Here is an 18,329-nt window from a genome sequence, read left to right as displayed (position 1 = left end):
AAAGCTGGGGTTCTGGGGTTGGCAAATTCCCACTCAGATCTGCATTTCCTTTTTAACTTAATACAGTGTGAAGATTGGCTTGTTGTAAGATAGTGATATGTTACTGTATGTCACTCTCAGGACATGTGTTTGAGTTTTTCTCATCTCATCAGTATATATAAAATGTTTTCTTTAGACACAGTCTTGGCAGTTCTAACAGTTTACAAAACAGGATAGAACCCAAAGGCCCGCCTCGTGGTGAGCAGGGGGCCTTGGGTCTGGGTGCAGCCGGTGGCTGGGGGCCCCGAGGCCTGCCTGGTGCCACACCCGCGCACCTGTGCCTCCTGTCCCGAGTCCACGTTCAGAGTGGCCGCAGGCCGGTGGCCCTGCACAGGGCCTGGCAGAGCTGCTGCTCAGATTGTTCTCGTCCCGTCAGCCCTGGCCGAGGTGCCCGTTCCTGCCGGTCGAGTGCGGGGGCTCGGGCAAAAGGCAGGGGTGAACGCCACAACCAGCAAACACAGATGTGCTACCTGCACTTTTGACGCCGAGACAGACTGCTTTATGGGCCGTGTTTGAGCACAGACAAGCTCAGAAAGGACTGGTTTTTTCATCCCCATAGGGAAATTTGGGAATGGTTATATATTAATATTTTTTATTTTTCAGGCAAGTTGTCAGGTAAAAGTGATTTTTCCTTATGCAACAAGTTGACTTTGATGTAAATGGTAAATTCTGTCCATCAACTTGTCAACACTGGAAAAACTTTCAAGATGTATAAGTAGAAGTGAAACTGGAGAGTTTTACTACCTGTAAGGATCTTGTATTTTAATTTGAAAAGCATTATATTTGCATAATCATGTATTTAACCTGTATATAAATATCCACGACACATTAGGGGAGAGAGCAGTAACTGAATTCTAGGTTAATGCAGCACATTGACATGAATCCAGAAACTCACACAGCTGGTGGAAAACTTCAAGTGATGCGTTTGTACATATACAACCTTAGAAAAAAAATTAAAAGATCACCTCAGCACTTCATCTGGTCTGGAGACTCGTGTTTAGAAACTCTAGCTTGCTCGTGAATCGCTGTTTTGGTTATACAGAGTTCCTGATTCCCAATGGAAAAGACTTGAGGCACTGACGTGCATCTCTGCCCTGAGAGCAGGGAAGGTAAAGGTTGTCAACTTCAGGTATCTCCTTACACGGAGAGAGTCGCCACCCAGACCCCATCAGAATGGTAGAGTAAATAAGTCAAATCAAACGTGAATGATCAGGGGCCACTTTGTAAGACTCAATGATAAATTATTCTAAGTTTGAGACTATTCCAAAGAGGGAAAGTTGAACCTTTTTGCTGAGGTGTTAATTGAAGCAACTGTTCGTGGAATTTGCTAATTCGTGACACAGGAATGCAAGCCCAAATTTGTTGTCCAGACACATTCCTCTGCTGACAAAGGCAGGTGATGATTTTCTTCTATTTTAGGGTTTGATCCAAGAAAAGAAGGAAAACACGGAGCAGCGGGCCGGAGGGATTGAGAGCAGGGTGGGCACGGGGAGCTCAAGCAACCTTCGTCGTTTTAAATCCTTGAACTCCCTCAACCTGAATGCCACCTCCTCGCATGCCGGCTCCTGCCCGCCCAGCAGAGGGCGCTCCAAGCCCGAAGGAGGCGGCACAGCCCGGCGCGGAAGGTAGACAAGCTGGGCATCATGACTCTGGTATGTGTCGGCCTCCTCCCTGCCGCGTCCCCTCCCCGAGCAACCACTACTTTTCTTTTGTTGTTTGTTTTTTCTCTTTTTACCCAGAAGAAAGTCAGGTACATTTGCTACGCTCAGAGGTCTAAGATTTTTTAAAACTGCCTAGTCTTTCATCGGGCTTCCCTAGTGGCTCAGACGGTAAAACATCTGTCTGCAATGCAGGAGACCCGGGTTCGATCCCTGGGTTGGGAAGATACCCTGGAGAAGGAAATGGCAGCCCACTCCAGTATTCTTGCCTGGAAAATCCCATGGACCGGGGACCCTGGTAGGCCACTGTCCATGGGGTCGCAAAGAGTCGGACACAACTGAGCGAAATCATTCCATAATCGCACAGCGACAAATTAGTCTTGATATTTGGACCACCGGCTTAGCACGTCATCATGAACTCAGCCAGAGCCTGCCTCTGTAACGCTGGGCCTGGCCTGTGCTGGACACAGCAGCTGCAGGAAGTTGCTGTTCTCAGGGAGCAGACCGCTTTGTGAGAGTAACCGTAGGCAGCTCTCACTGCACGTGGAAACGCGGCGGCACATTTCCCACTGGGGATGCCTGGCTGCAGGGCGCAGGGCATGCGGCGGGAACCAAACCAAGAATCTACACTGGTCTGCTTGCTGATGGGCCTGGCCGCGCGCTCAGGCCAGCTCTGCGTGTGAAACCAGGTTAAAAGCCCGGTGCCCCAGGGCCCCAGGGAAGAGGTCGGGCTTCTTCACTCTTCCGAGTCTGAAAACAGGATGACGACCTAGGGCTTTTGGTGACAGAGTGTGCAGCTCTAAAGCACGTGTTCCAGCTTTCTTCCATGTTTAGCTTAGGTTTTGTGAGTGCGTTGCTGTTTACCCCATGAAATCATGTTTACAGCACTCTGCTTTGTCACTGCACTTGTATTATCCCTTTTTTTGTTGTTACCACCCATTTCATGTTAGCTGCATTGTTAGTCAGCATATAATTAAATTAACTGTGAATCATTTTAGCGGCATGTGAAGTGGTAACTAGTCCATTTTGTGGTCTTTGGAGACACTGTTTTTCTAATTTGCATCATTGGCTAATTAGTTGATATTTAAAATTTTTTGACGATTTCTCTGTGGTTTCATGCTTGATTTCCTTCCGAGGATTTGTAAAAGAACAGTTCTGTATATTTTGTCCTGTTGTTGGAGTTCTCTGACGGTGTGTCTGCTTTCATCATTGGTTTTGATTTCCTGGCTCATCCTGTTGTCTGCTTAGTGGTTGTCAATCCAGACCCCAGCTTCCCACCACTGCCCCCTCGCCCCCCAGGCTGTAGTTTACCCATCCATCTCCCCTTCCCCGTCCTCCCACCTGCTCTGGTCATAGCAGTGCTGTGGGTGCACTTAGTCGGGTTTGTGCTTTGTCTTCATGTCTCATTAAATGGTGTTTTCCCCCCCAGAGCAGTAAGTTTGAATTAGCCCTATCACTATGCATTTACAAGCATAATGTAGATGGATCCTCAACTACATATCATGTGTAATTCAGAAATGAGATTATCCTTATCTATAGAAATGATCTCCTTAAGTGTAGAATTAATGGACTTTTGACACAATATCCTTTCTATTTTGGTGCTTGTATTTAAGACTATAAATCTCATCAGCTTTTGCACAGTTAATGTTTCTACTAGACTCTTTAAAAAACTATCTTCTATGGTGAATAAAATGTAAAGGCTGCACCTGCTATTATGCTAGCTTCCATTCTTACATATTTTCACAGGGAACCTACTTTAATAAATTTATTTTGAGAAAATTTAAATCAAATTCTAGGTAAGCATTTTACATTAATTTCGAATAGGTGGTTAGATTTGTTCAGTGTTAAAATAGGTATTATGGTAACTTCCTCATCAGTTAAATCACTATTTTAAAGTATGACATCTTTTTTATTAAGAGAAACTAACTTATAGAGAAGTTTGGCTGAGAATAGACAACTGTTAAGGCCCTTTATTGTAGAGAATGCTGTGCTTTAATAAATCATGACGTTGTAATAGAACTGTATCTTCCTGAGTAATAATTTATAGTGTTTCTCTAGTAAATCTTGAATAGCTTATTTAACTTTCTGTGGTCAAAAAAAATGTTCTGTTTCTAGTTACACGTTGTCTAAATCTTCATCTCACTTCTATGTTTGCCATCATTTTGGCTATACTGTGTTTGTCTATGCCGATTCTTGAAGTTTTAGCTTCAAAGTCACAATACATCTGGTTTCTCTTCCTTTCTTTGCATGCATCAATCAGCCTAGTGATTTAAGGAAGCATTGTTGAAAGGTAAACTATTTAGTAATTTAGCATGCCTTTGTTTCTCTGTGAAGTATTAGAGAGTCCTTATCATTTTATGTGAATGAACACTGTGTGGTTATGTACTGGTGAAGAACTGACATTTTAATGGAAGTAATGAAACTCACCCACCACTTAAAATATGTTGATGGTTCTGTTGGAAATAGGTCATTCGTTGGGACGATTGTAACAGTTTGCCTCTATCCCACTTGTTTGCCTTCTAATCATCTCATGCTTACTTATAGTAGACATAGTATTATTTATTATTTTTAAAATTTTCTTTACTTATTTTTTTGGCCATGCTGCACAGCTTATGGGATCTTAGTTCCCCAACCAGGGATCAGACCGGTGTCCCGGCAGTGAAAGTGCCAAGTCCTAATGTCTGGACTACCATGGAATCTCCGCTTAGAGTTTTTTTAAAACAAATGACTGACTCAGAGCCATAGATGTTAGATTTGGAGGAAGCCAATTTAATGATGGTGGGTAGCAGTGTGCAGGAGACTCTGTGCGCCAGGCACCGTGTCAAATGCTTTCGGAGTCTGTCATCTAATCCCACAGACACCCAGGTGAGGTCCAGGCTGCTGTTATCCCCATTCAGCAGACATGGACACTGAGGCTTAGAGAGGCCGGGCACCATGCCCAGGCTCACACACCCAGTAGCAAATGTATAGTGAGACCTGTCTGGACCCCGAAGGGGTTAATCTGTTCCCCACACTGTTGCCACCACTGTGTTTCCTGTCTTCAGACCCAGGATCAGCAGAAAAGCTGGGAGTCCAGGCGAGATCATTTTTTTTTAATTAGTTTCTTTTTTAATTGAAGGATAATTGCTTTACAGAACTTTGTTCTTTTCTGTCAAACCTCAACATGAACCATCCATAGGTACACATACGTCCCTTCCCTTTTGACCCTCCCTCCCATCTCCCTCCCCATCCCACCCCTCTAGGTTGAAACAAATCAGTTCTTAGTGAAGACCTAGGACGGAGGAGCCTGGTAGGCTGCAGTCCATGGGGTCGCTACGAGCCGGACACCACTGAGCGACCTCACTTTCACTTTTCACTTTCATACATTGGAGAAGGAAATGGCAACCCACTCCAATGTTCTTGCCTGGAGAATCCCAGGGGCGGGGGAGCCTGCTGGGCTGCCGTCTATGGGGTCACACAGAGTCGGACACGACTGAAGTGACTTAGCAGCAGCAGTTTACTTTATGTAAACCACAGTGAGCAAATTACACTCAAACTGCGTGTAAGCACTTCAGTGTGTAGCCCCCAGTCTGTATCTTTCTGAGAAAGACAAGCCAGACATGTGGTGTTCGCATGGAGGGGTTCGGTACCTTTTCTATACTTCACTTGTTGTCATGGGTTCAGTAACCTGCATCATCACTAAACATGATCTTGGGTGGTGGTACAAGCTGTTTCCTTTTCTCCTTCAAACAGAAAGGTCTGGACGGCTTTGCTGAGAGGTTTCTTACTCTTGCTAGTGGTGCTCCTGAGCAGCATCTGACGATGAACACAGTCCTTTCATCAGGGCAGTTCATGCCATGCAGGGTTCACGGTGCTGGCGTGGCTCCGCTGTCCTGCCTGGCAGGGCCATCTGGTCGCTGGTTTCAAGGGAGAGCGGAGCCTGGCTGCAGGGAGGCTCCAGGCCAGGATCTGTGCACTCAGTAGGTAGGGTGCTCTTGCTGCCTCACGGCCCCGCTTCTCTTGAACAAGACAGTCCTTTAAGATGGCATTAAGCTAGAACAACACATTTTTTTGTACTTGGCGGATAGCATCGCTAATATGTTTTCAAATAAGTTTCTGGTTATAATGTAAAGCCTGTGTGATTGCCTTTTTCGACACAGTCTATCGTTAGCCAGTTTCACACTTACCTCACTCCCTCAGCTGCCACCTTTACCGGAAGAGGTACAAAATGACGAGACCGCCATCAAATGTGAAGCCTCGACCCCCGCCTTGCTGCGGTTCCTTCGGCTAGACCGGCTGGACAGGGGGTCACCGCACAGAACCAGCTACGAGGACATCAGGGACGCCCACAAGTAAGGGGCCTGCGGCCTCGTCGTCAGTCTCAGGAGCCCTGCGCCTCTTGTCTTCAAAGAGTTGCAGGGATGATTGTAAAGGAATCCCACTGGATTCGGTGCCTGTGTTTAGTGATGAACTTCAGGTGCTGGGGTAGAAGAGCTCAGTGACCTCCGTGATTTTAGAAAACATGCGTCTCTACGTATGGACTCCTGTGGGAGATTTCTTCCTGCTCTTGCTAGAGCTCTGCCCGGCCTGGGTGCATTCCTGATGGTTACGGCTCCGTGCCTCTTGGATTTGCTCTTGAGGGTCCCTCCCTTTTTCTCAGGGGTCTCCTCTCAGGAGACTGTCTGTCACCTCCTGTGACTGACCCTGTCCCCATTCAGACCCCCACCTGCTGAGCTCCCGTTGTGAGCCAGGCAGCACTCGATGGAGGGCACATGTGGTCACCTGACCAGCAGCCCTGCATGGTGACCATCACTCTCCTGCCACGGCCGGGGATGGTCACCCTGCGGGAGGCGGGGGGAACTGCCCAGAGCAGGGGAGCTCGCCTTCTCTGGGAGGGTCATCACCTGCCGAGCAGCGACCCTGAGGGAGGGTTGGAGAGCCCTCTGCACCAGCTCGTCTGGAGTGAAGCCCTCCTCAGGCGAGCGCTCCAGGCAGAGAATCTCAGCTTCCCGGGGCCACTGTTTGTGGCCGGAAGCCTGCATTGCTCGTGTGGAGTGTGGTTGGTGAAGGAGACTCCACTGTCTGCTGCGAGGTTGAGGCGCGGGTGTTGCTGGGTGGCTGGTTCTATCAGTAGGTCTTGTGGAGGGGTGTGTGTTTGCACAAGGGTGCCAGTTAAAGGTTGTTTTCTCTCCCCAAAGCTCGACAGGCTCTCAGGACGGCCCCGGGGGCAACCCCAGCAGCAGCAGCAGCAGCCAGGACTCGCTGCAGAAAGCCCCAAAGAAGAAGGGCATCAAGTCCTCCATCGGCCGTTTGTTTGGCAAGAAGGAGAAGGGCCGGCCTGGACACCCCGGCAAGGAGGCGCTAGGACCAGGTGGGTTCTTCACCGTTCAGAGGGAGGACGGTCTGCATGCATGTCCCTTCTGTGTCTCTCCCGCTGTCCCCACGAGGCTCCTGTCACTCATGCTGGGTGTCCTCCTGGAAGGAGCAGAGGAGGCGTCTGTCTTCTTTAGGGTCCGAGATGATCGGATCAGTTGATGAACAGATGTGTGGATGGATGGAAGAATTAAGAGTTAAAGGATGGATGGATTAGTGAGTGGATGGATGGATGAACAGATGGCTGGCCAGATGGGTGGATGAACAGAGCGTGGAATGAATATTGCAGATGTTTATACTCCAGTGCTAGAAACATACTCTACGAAATTGATTGAGTAGGACCTGGGCAATGATTGTTTCCTCCAGAACAGTGACAAGTGTTTGGAAATGGCCTAAGTGCTCATCAGTGAGGGGTGAGGTAAAATCTGTGGACACCCACAAGGAACAGCACCTCTCCTTCCTGCCATTTTCCCCATTCCCAGGAGTTCATCATGGGTTCTGCCCATGCCCTCTACTCCATCCCACAGCCACGCAGGTCCTCCTGGCGTTTCCTCATCACACATTGTTATCATCAGGCCCCATCTCACTCGGCCTCATCTCCTTAAGGACAGAATATGTTCCTGCCTCTTCAGCCAGAGATTTGTTGAGTGTCTTGTTTGTGCTGGGTGTGGGATTTATAGGGGTAAGTAAAACAGATGTGGTCTGGAGCACAGTTAAGTGAGAAGAGAGAAAAAGGAGCAGATTATTAAATGCTATCCTTATTATTACTAAATATAACGCTGAGATGGATGGTGCATTGATTATATACCAGATGCTGTGTGTGCCCCTTACCAAACAGGTGCTGCCACCTCCCGATTTACAGAGGAGGAGACAGTGATGGTCATGCGGTTAGGGAGTGGTGAGGGCAGGTTCACACCCATGCAGTGGGACCATGCACTTTGCCGAGCCCCAGCCACCTCTCTGGTGGATGCAACAGGAATGAGATGGTTCTATGGCATCACTGATTCGATGGACATGAATTTGAGCAAACTCCAGGAGATAGTGAATTACAGGAAAGCCTGGAGTGCTGCAGTCCTCGGAGTGGCAAAGAGTCGGACACAACTGAGCGACTGAACTAAAACCTGAGTGTGTGCTGAACTGCTTCAGCCGTGTCTGACTCTCTGTGACCCCAGGGACTGTAGCCCACTAGCTCCTCTGTCCATGGGATTCTCCAGGCAAGAAGACTGGAGTGGGTTGCCATGCCCTCCTCCAGGGGGATCGTACCCACATCTCTCGTTATCTCTTGCAGTGGCAGGCAGGATCTTTACTGCTAGAACCATCTGGAAAGCCCCAGTGAACGCTGACAACTAGGAAATGCAGAAAATAAGGGCTGCTGCTAAGTTAAACTGGAAAAGCAGCAAGTACAGATTGTAAAGAGGAAAACACACGATGACCGACAACAGTGCTGACAGAAACAAGCAGGGATGCATTCACCCACATCAAGAAAATGCGCCATTTGGAAGAGGAGCCCTTGGAGGGACAGTTGGAACCAGAATGAAAACCGAGGCCATGGTCAGCAGTGCCCACTCACACGGCCCGAGTGGAGTGGTGTCACTCACCGGGCTTTCTGCATCCCCAGAGCTGCTGGCGGTAACATCTGGGCGCTGAGGCCAGGCAACGTCCCCGAGTGAGCTAAGGCATCCCTTCTCTCCTTCCAGTGCTGCTGCGGGGCCCTCTGTGGGCGGCCACCCTCATCCCCTGCTCTGCCACCCACTGGGGCCCGACTGTTCCCCTGGGATCCTTTCAGCCCTTGAGCTTGTGTGTTCCCAGCCCTCTGCCACACCGGACTGGGATGCAACTCAGGACTTGGGCTTGAGATATCGAGGAGACCGTGAATCTGGAAGGACACAGCCCTGGGGCCCTCGAGTGACCACGTGAGAGAGCTGGAGAGCAAAGCCCCCTCGGGGAGGAAGCAGAGCTTTGAAACGTGCCCACACCCACTGCTGCCTCAGCACAAAGTGCCTTTTCTTTGCCTCTCCTTGGCCCGAAACAGACCCCAGCTGCTACTGCTACTCCACAGGTGATTGCTAAAGATGCACCTCCTGCAAGAGCTATTGTCCAGCTGCTCTGGGGCTGCCTAAGTGTGCCCAGGAGTGTCAGACAAGTGGGGCTGCCACGCCTGATGCTGGGGGAGGGCCTGATGCTGGACTAGGGCCTGATGCTGGAGGAGGGCCTGATGCTGGAGGAGGGCCTGATGGTGGACTAGGGTGTGATGGTTGGGGAAGGTCTGGTGCTGGACTAAGGCCTGATGCTGGGGGAGGGTGTGATGCTGGAGGAGGGCCTGATGCTGGAGGAGGGCCTGATGCTGGACTATGGGCCTGATGCTGGGGGAGGGCCTGATGCTGGGGAGGGCCTGATGCTGGGGGAGGGTCTGATGCTGGGGGAGAGTGTGATGCTGGAGGAGGGCCTGATGCTGGAGGAGGGCCTGATGCTGGGGAGGGCCTGATGCTGGGGGAGGGTCTGATGCTGGGGGAGGGTGTGATGCTGGAGGAGGGCCTGATGCTGGAGGAGGGCCTGATGCTGGACTATGGGCCTGATGCTGGAGGAGGGCCTGATGCTGGGGAGGGTCTGATGCTGGGGGAGGGTCTGATGCTGGACTATGGGCCTGATGCTGGGGGAGGGCCTGATGCTGGGGAGGGCCTGATGCTGGGGGAGTTCCTGATCCTGGAATAGGGCCTGATGCTGGGGGAGGTCCTGATCCTGGACTAGGGCCTGATGCTGGGGGAGGTCCTGATCCTGGACTAGGGCCTGATGCTGGAGGACGGCCTGATGCTGGGGAGGGCCTGATGCTTGGGGAGGGTCTGATGCCGGACTATGGCCTGATGCTGGGTAAACGTCTGATGCTGGCGGGAAGGTGTGATGATGGTGGGCAGCCTGCTCCTAGATGTACGAAGAGTTGTGATTATAAATATGAGAAATCTTTTATTCATACTTTCCTGACCACCTTGCTATGTTCTTTTTTTCTGAAACATAATTCTGTGCAATATAGATTTGATTTCTGCCATACATCAACATGAATTAGCCATAGGTGTGTACATGTCCCCTCCCTCTTGAATCTCCCTCCCACCTCCCTTTGCTACATTCTTATCTCTATGCATATATGAATAATAAAGACTTGACTAAAATAACATCAAAAGCTCCCACACACAAGCATGCACACGCACACTCCCTAGTGCATCATTCGGGTCCGCGTGAGGGTTGCCCTCGGCCACCCCGCCCTGGGATCCATGGTGAGCCTTGACACCTGCACTTTGTTCCCACCCTGGGCCCACTCCCACGCCTCAGCAGCAGAGGGGCCTTGTCCCCGCAGATGCTGAAGTGATGACTCTGGAGCCAAGGATACGAACACCTAGTCGGTCGTCCTTTGGGGACACCTATACTTCCACCTTCTAGCCTTTCCATTGTATCCATCCGTTTCTCTTAACAGAATGTCCGTGTGATGACACGGGCTCCCATTACCAGCTCTGGTCTGTTCTCATTGAGAGTACAGCTTACCCTCGTCACTCTTTATTGGCAGCAGGAAATTTTGCTCCAGTACTTTATTGAAGCAGTGAGTGCAGTGAAGTCGCTCAGTCGTGTCCGACTCTCTGCGACCCCGTGGACTGTAGCCCGCCAGGCTCCTCTGTCCATGGGATTCTCCAGGCAAGAATGCTGGAGTGGGTTGCCATTTCCTTCTCCAGGGGATCTTCCCAACCCAGGGATCGAACACGGGTCTCCGGCATTGCAGGCAGACGCTTTATCCTCTAAGCCACCAGGGAAGCTCTGACTTTATTGAAAGAAAGCAATAAATAATACTGTGATAAAAATAGTTCAAAAGTAGACTGTACATACTTTGTCACATATTCAGGAAGATCACAAAAGATTAATAGAAAAACAGAATGGTAACAATGGATTGTACAAGGAAATTAAAGGCAAAACCCACATGTAGAGAGACATGCTGTCTCTGTCTACCGAGATATCAGCTGCATAAGGCACCATGATCTGAACGCATCTCTTACTAGCTTTTTTAATGTGCTGCTGAAAAAGTAAAAGTTACATTTGCTACTTATACTATCCAAAATGGCTATGTCATCAAAATCTAAAAATGTACGCCTAGGTCCATTCTTTAAACATATTTACAAACAGATGTAAAAAGATGATTTACATAAGAAAAATAAGGCCTTTGTCAGAGCTGCACTATGCTGTCTGTCTGTCCGGGATGTGGTGCCCTCAGTGTTCAGCTCGATGGCTCCGCAGCGGGTGCAGGGCACCGCGGTTGGTCCTCGAAGAGTCTCACCGGAGGCGAGGGATCCAGGGCCACAGAGACTAGGTTACCGGAGAGATTTTCATAGTCGTCTTCTAGTCATCCTTTCAGCCCAAATTTCATTAGAAGCTCACATTTAACACCTAGTACTTTTTTTTTTTTTCACCCAGTACTTTTAAATTGCTTCACACTGCAGACAAAAAGCATTTCTTCCTAGAAAAAAAGTACAATTTAGGTCAGTCGTTAAAATACAACAGTTGGTTGAAATTAAGTCCGCTCATTTCAGAGTGATTGTTGGACAGCTTGGTTACATTCTGGAAGGATAATGCACACTGTGTCATGATGATTTTACAATCGCAGTAAAACCCCTTCTCTGATGGTTTAACATTTAAAAACTAAACAAGAATAATTACAATAAATGCATCATTTACAAAAGCCCTATGTTTGTTCATAGGATTTATACAGACAAGCATTACAGTACATACATTTGAAAGACTAAAATCAGGTATCAGAACATGAACTGATCTGAAAGGAGATTCATAGCCCGGATATACAAGAAAAAGTAAGTAGATAAATGAAGTCATAAGTTTACATAAATAAAAGAAACATTAAATTTTAAAATATTTTCTCTATGGTATTCATGAATTTTTCACTAATTAAAAACTCTGTAATAAAATATCTTAGGGTCCATATAACAAGTATTAACAGATTAAAGATTGCATTGAGTTTAAAATGTAGTCTTTTGTTGTATTCTGGACGCTGTATAATCACCTGCAGAATTAGTGCAGGTAAACTGGAAACAAACAGACGAGTCAGTCCTGGGACGGTGACTGGTGCCCGAGTCCCTGCCCCTTCAGACACCCCCCCACCCCATTCTGGGCTTCAGCAGCTTTGAGAATCCAGAGAAACACGAAGGACCAAGCAGATCAAGGAGAGAACTCTGTGGCTGACTTTATTCTGACATATAGCTAAAAACTGCTGGTAAAAAAAACTTAAAACCCAATCCAGCCTTCCAGCTGAGCCATGAACAGGACAGAGCAGACAGCCTCCTGCTCTCAGAGCCGCTTGAGCAGGGCTGGGCTCCCGGGCCGGACCCACCAGAGGACCACCCAGAGCAGCACCTGCAAGGTACGGTGGCCCCTCAGCGGCAGCCGACCCCCAGATGCCGGTGCACTTCAGTGTTGAACACTGGCCTCCAGACGGAGAGGCCCAGGGCAGGGCAGCCTCGTGAACCCTGATGCTCTGGGCCCTGTTCCCTCTGAGAACCTGCACGCAGGGCGTGGCCAGCAGCACTGCCGCTGTGGGAGGGACACCCATGTGCAGGGACGGGAGGGAGACTCGGGCCGTGCTCTGACTACTCCAGCGGCAGCCAGGTGCCAAGGTCATGTTCTCTGCTGCTGAGGGCTCTCCCGGGCTGACCTCTGGAGACCCGCTGACCCTCCACTCCTAGGGTGTGGCCTCCATGCCCCTGCGGGACCAGGCCGGCCTGTACTCACCCCGAAGCTCAGCAGGAGTAAGTCCTGACTGTAGCAGAATCCATCCTCTGTGTTCCCTCCACGCTGCATGGTCCCATGAGCGCGGGAGGAAGTGTGCAAACACAGACCTCCAGATTCACAGAGCTCCAGATTCACATATTCGACACAGTCTATTGTTACCCAGTTTTACACTTACCTCATTCCCTCAGCTGCCAGCTTTACAGGAAGAGGTACGAGATGACAAGACCACCATCAAATGTGAAACCTCGACCCCCACCTCTCTGCGGTCCCTTCGGCTGGACTGGCTGCAGACGGGGTGCTGTGCACGGCCAGTCACGAGGACATGAGGGATGCCCACAAGTAAGGAGCTTGTGCGCCTCGTCGTCAGTTTCAGGAGCTCTGTACCTATTGAAAGTGATGGAAGGATAATTTTAAAGGAATCCCAGTGGATTCGGTGCCTGTGTCTAGGGGTCTATGTGTGCATGTGTGTGTTTTCTGGTAGGCAGGTTTCTCTGGATCTGGTGTTAAGGTAGATGTGTAACTGTGTGTGTGTGTGTGTGTGCACATGCACAAGTGGGTTGTTCTTTGCTCTGTTGCTACGCGTGGCAAACTCTAGGATGTTCTGGTGGCTTCATAGAGAACAATTCAAAGTACGAAGATTTTCTGACCACAGTGGGTAATCTCAGTTCTGTCTGTCAACCAGAGACAACACTGACTCAGGGAAAATGCCTTATCTATAAAACGTGAAAAAATGTTTTAGTATTCCAGAAAAAATATCACTTGAATATAGTTTAACATTTATGGCATTATAGATGTGAAAATCAGTTTGTTTCTCAAAACTATTTTCTTTCTATTAAGCCCCAATTTGTCTCAAAAGTATTTTTAATTGCTAAATGTACGCAGCCAATGCATCCACTTTCAGAGCATTTTTGAGGGTTGGTGAATCTCAGATTTTCACGTTGCGTGGAAACTCCCAGGGAGAGCACTGCGGGGTCACCAGGTGCTGGACGCGCTCCGTGAGGAGGGGAGGCCGAGGCCGAGGGACCGTCCGCATCCCTGTTGGTCATTGCAGTGTCCTGGGTGTGCAGGGACTCCCCTCAGGCATCACGTACCTCCTGCTCTAAATGCTGTCTTTCCTCTTCCCCTTGGTGGACACTGTCACGCGCCAGCTCGCAGGGGAAGCCGAGTCAGCAGGTGTGCTGAGCTGTGTGTGTCCTGAAGCCTCCCCATGGGGCTCGTCCCCAGCTCCAGGCTCTGAGCTGAGCAGCGCTACAGGAGTGGGGCATGGTGTTGGTGAAGGGGAGCCCAGCGAACCCTCGTAGGAGGTGCTGGGCTGTGCGGACGGTCAGTCTCGGAAAACAAGGCCACACCTGTTGTCTGGGTGGTGCCACGTGTGTAGCATTTGATGGGAAGAAGCTCACACAGCCATCTTGTTAGGAAAGACAGCTTGACCGTGGTGCTCATGTCCTGCTTTAAAGTGCCCGTTGTCATCCACAGATGGTGTGGCCCTCTCTCGGGCATGTCTGTTCCCCATAGAATTCACCGTATTTCCGAATGTCTTTCTGCTGTGACTCTAATTTTAAGGCAAGGAAGCATGCCACGTCAGTTTACTGCTAAGCAAGTGTTTTAACGAATTGTACTTGGGGTCGCAAATTTGACCCTCAAGGGGGCAGAGGAGGTCTGAGCTAAGTAGCCCCGCAGGGTGGCCCGAGCAGGGTCATCACAGCATTCCACAGAGCAGGCAGCCCCCCAGGCTCGTCTCTGAAGCTGTCTCTGTAAAGCTAGGTTTCAGATGAGAGTGAGCCAGTGACAGCAGAGTGATGCAATATCTTATAGCTGAGGAAGGAAATAAACCCCAGCAGAAGCCAAGCGAGTCTTCCATTTGCTTCTGGATGGTGGTTGTGGTTGGGACGCGAACTCCAGGCACGTGATACATGCCTTGTTCCCCTGGGATATGGGAATTTTAAAAGTTTGCCTTTTTTAAAACCTCTCCCTGAGCTATTAAGGGGCTTCCCTGGTAGCTCAGACGGTAAAGCATCTGCCTTTACCAATGTGGCAAACCTGGGTTTGATCCCTGGGAGATCCAAGATCCCCTGGAGAAGGAAATGGTAACTAACCCACTCTAGTACTCTTGCTTGGAAAATTCCATGGGTAGAGGAGCCTGCTAGGCTACAGTCCATGGGGTTGCAAAAAGTTGGGCACGACTGAGTGAATTCACTTTCACTTTCACTTTCACTTCTTGAGCTATTAAGATACCTGTTGTGTTTTCTGGTATAATTATTCCTAGAAAATAGAATATTTACTATTCTAGGAAACCTAAGGTTGACTTAAAGGAACAGTTACTTGAAATTTGATGTGAAACATTTCGAGCTTTAACCATACATAGACTTCACAATCTTAAGTCAAGTCTAATGCCATTTGAGTGTATTGAAAAGCCACTGTGTATCTTTAGGGAATTCCCTAGCAGTCCAATAGCTAGGACTCTGCACTTCCACTACATGGGGCCTGGGGTTTGATCCCTGGTTGGAGAACTAGGGTCCTGCAAGCCACACAGCGGCCTAGTCAAAAAAGAATGACCAGTATCTTAATTTAGCACATGGCTAATTAGCTGAACAGCAGTGCAGGATAGAAACAGCCCCCATCCAGCCCTCTCCTTGCTTGCTGTGTTAGAGTGTTCTGTGTTGAAAGTCTGCGCTGCTCTTTGTGTGTCTGTTGTGAAATGCTGTGCATCCCTGAAGCTCTCTCAGGGACAGGTTCCTCTGCTCAGACCCCAGTGTGGTTTCCTCTTCTACCTATCTGTCCTCACTGTTTAGAAAGGGAAGAGTGGATGTTTTTCCTTGACTACCCTCCTCCCTTGGATGTGCAGACTTCTGAATCCTTTAAGGTTGGCGATAACTCTTTCATCAGGAAGGAGGTGATTCTATAAGGAATTGCGGGAACTCATTCAGCATTTCATGACTCAGGTGTTCTTTGTAATATGTCTGAACTCTCATTAAGTAGATGGTTTAGAAGATTAAAGGAAAATGATGAGATGCATACTATTTCACTTTTCAAATTTATAAAGAGAATAAATACTTAGGTTAACTTGTTTTATACCCGTGTGTAGTAGTGATTCTTGAATTTTGAATGTTTCGTTACTTGTAGGCATGAGTTGCTGGAGGAAGCCGGGAGACAAGGCGTGCCTTCGCACAGTGGGACGGGCCAACAGTTGTGGTCTGGCTGGAGGTGTGTATGCGCCCCCTCACCTCCACCCACACCCGCGCCCGCACCTGCACCCCCTTCCTGGGCTGGTGCATCAGTCCCTCCACAGCCACACATAACCTCCTGCCTCCTGTCTCCCGTACCCAGCTCTGGGTCGGGATGCCGGCCTGGTAGGTGGCTGCTTGCCGAGCCAACGTGAAGAGCGGCGTCATCATGTCTGCCCTGTCACACGGAGATCCAGCGTGAGATCAGCATCAGCAACCCGCCGCATCGGCTGAAGCTGCGCCTGGCGATCCAGGAGATCATGTCCCTGACAGGCCCCTAGCCCCTCCCACGTCCAGAACGGTGCACCTCCCTCCTTCAGTAGGGAGAGATAGCACCCCCCCCGCCCCGGTTGTGTCGCTTGCGGGGTTTTCTATACAGATCTCCTCTGTTCCTGCTTAAATAAAGTTCTAGCATTCAAAACCATGACAGCTTTTCATTTGCGGCAGTTGTGTTGTTAAAAGATAGATGATGAATACTTCATACAGATTATTTTTGTAACAGCTGGGCTGCAGTGGCAGTGTAATACAGAAATGGAAGTTTTTGAAACCATGAAAAAGGGACTTTTGAAAATGTGAAAAGTGTAAAAAGAAAGGAAGTTTTTGAAAATGTATTAAAAGAAATGTAAATATAAATGTCAAGAAAGTGAAAGAAAAGGCTTAGCCCCCAGGCTGCATTGTTTTTCCCTCATTTGACTTGTCAGGCCTGTCCTATTCAGCAGATTCCTTTATGGGAGCTGTAGACCCTGGGCTCTCAGGGTTTTAAGAGTCTGTACATCCGCCAGGTCACACCAAGTCGTATCGTGCTCATCCAAGTTTCCTCCACGTGGGAAGACCTTGAAAGTCCTGTAAGAGGGTCCTCCTAGTTGGAAAAATTAAAACGAATCTGGTGGAAACATGGATTGCTGCCAGGAGCTCAGGGCCGGCCAGCTCCTCATTTCTCGAGTGCAGACTCAGGACACAGCTCAGTCCCCACACTCGGTGTGTCCACTCTGGAGAGGAACCCTGGTGAGGAGACGTGACCTCCCAGATGTACCTGCCCTGAGGAGCAGGTGGAGCCTGACTCAGGCTCACAGTTATTTTACACAAAAAGAGTGAAGGCTTTCTTGTCCGTTTGTCTTCCTTGTTTCTAAGTGTGAGCGTGAGGGTGGTCAACTCACCCCGCACTGATGTGCTTGTTCCCAGCGTATCTGCTCTGCTCTCTGTGCCCCAGAGGGTTCACCAGAGCCACCTTTTTAGAAATGAAGGTGCTGAGGGTTCCCTGGAGGTTTTATTAAAATATCTCAGTAAAGGGAGCTTCTTATGAGTTGAGTTTAACAGGTGGTGAACTCAAGCAGCACCCCCCGTGAGGATGGGGTTGGGGTTGGGGCATGGGCAGAACCCCTGATGAGCTCCTGGGGATGGGGAAGGTGGCAGGAAGGAGGGTGAGGGCTGTTCCTTGTGGGGTGTCCACAGATTGTACCTCCCCCCTCACTGATGAGCACTTAGGCCGTTTTCCAAACACTTGTCACTGTTTTGGAGAAAACAATCATTGCCCAGCTCCTACTCAATTGTGTAGAATATGTTTCTAGAATTGAAGTGTAAACATCTGCTTTATTCATTCCATCCTCCGTTCATTCACCCTTCCAGCCAGCCAGCCAGCCAGCCATCTGTTCATCCATCCATCCACTCGCTAATCCATCCATGCATCCACTCAGTAATTCATCCATCCATCCATCCACCTGTCCATCCAGTCAGCTAGTCATCTGTCCATCCATCTGTCTACTCACTAATCCATTCATCCACTCATCCATCCATCCTCCATCTGTCTATCAATCTATCCATCTATCCAACCACCCATCTGTCCATGCATCTATCCAACCACCCATCCATCCATCCACCCATCCACTCATTAATCCATCCAATCATCTGTTCATTCATCCATCCATCCATACAAACTTCCTTCCTCCCTCCCCGATCCCTTCCTCCCATCCTTCGTTCCTCAGGAGAACTTTACGTTTTTGTGCATATTGGTATTTTATTCCTCTTAAGTTTGATCATAGGGTATTTCTATTTCTCCCAGCACCTTCCTTTTTTGGACTGCATCCTTTCTCTGCTGCAGTTTCCAGCAGGTACACTGATTCTTTTGCCAACAATAACTCTGGAGAGTTGTTAGCATCTGACTCCCTGACAGAGCTGTTCTATTATCACCATGTTTCAGCTGATACTTTTGAGTTTTTCAGGTAGGCCATCATATCATCTTCAATCAGTGGCTAGTTTATTTCCCTCTTTCAGCAACTAC

At 49.0% G+C, this 18,329-nt stretch overlaps 1 pseudogene; it reads left to right on the top strand.

Moving 5' to 3' along the window:
• Nucleotides 1-267: 267 nt before the first annotated feature.
• On the top strand, nucleotides 268-16,451 carry LOC112445698 (liprin-alpha-1-like; annotated as a pseudogene).
• Nucleotides 16,452-18,329: the final 1,878 nt, after the last annotated feature.

The sequence above is a fragment of the Bos taurus genome, unplaced genomic scaffold (genome assembly GCF_002263795.3).
Source record: "Bos taurus isolate L1 Dominette 01449 registration number 42190680 breed Hereford unplaced genomic scaffold, ARS-UCD2.0 Leftover_ScbfJmS_315_1043, whole genome shotgun sequence".
In the NCBI taxonomy this organism is placed as follows: Eukaryota; Metazoa; Chordata; class Mammalia; order Artiodactyla; family Bovidae; genus Bos; species Bos taurus.
The sequence above is the reverse complement of the archived record's forward strand: the minus strand, read 5'-3'. Positions and strand labels throughout refer to the sequence as shown.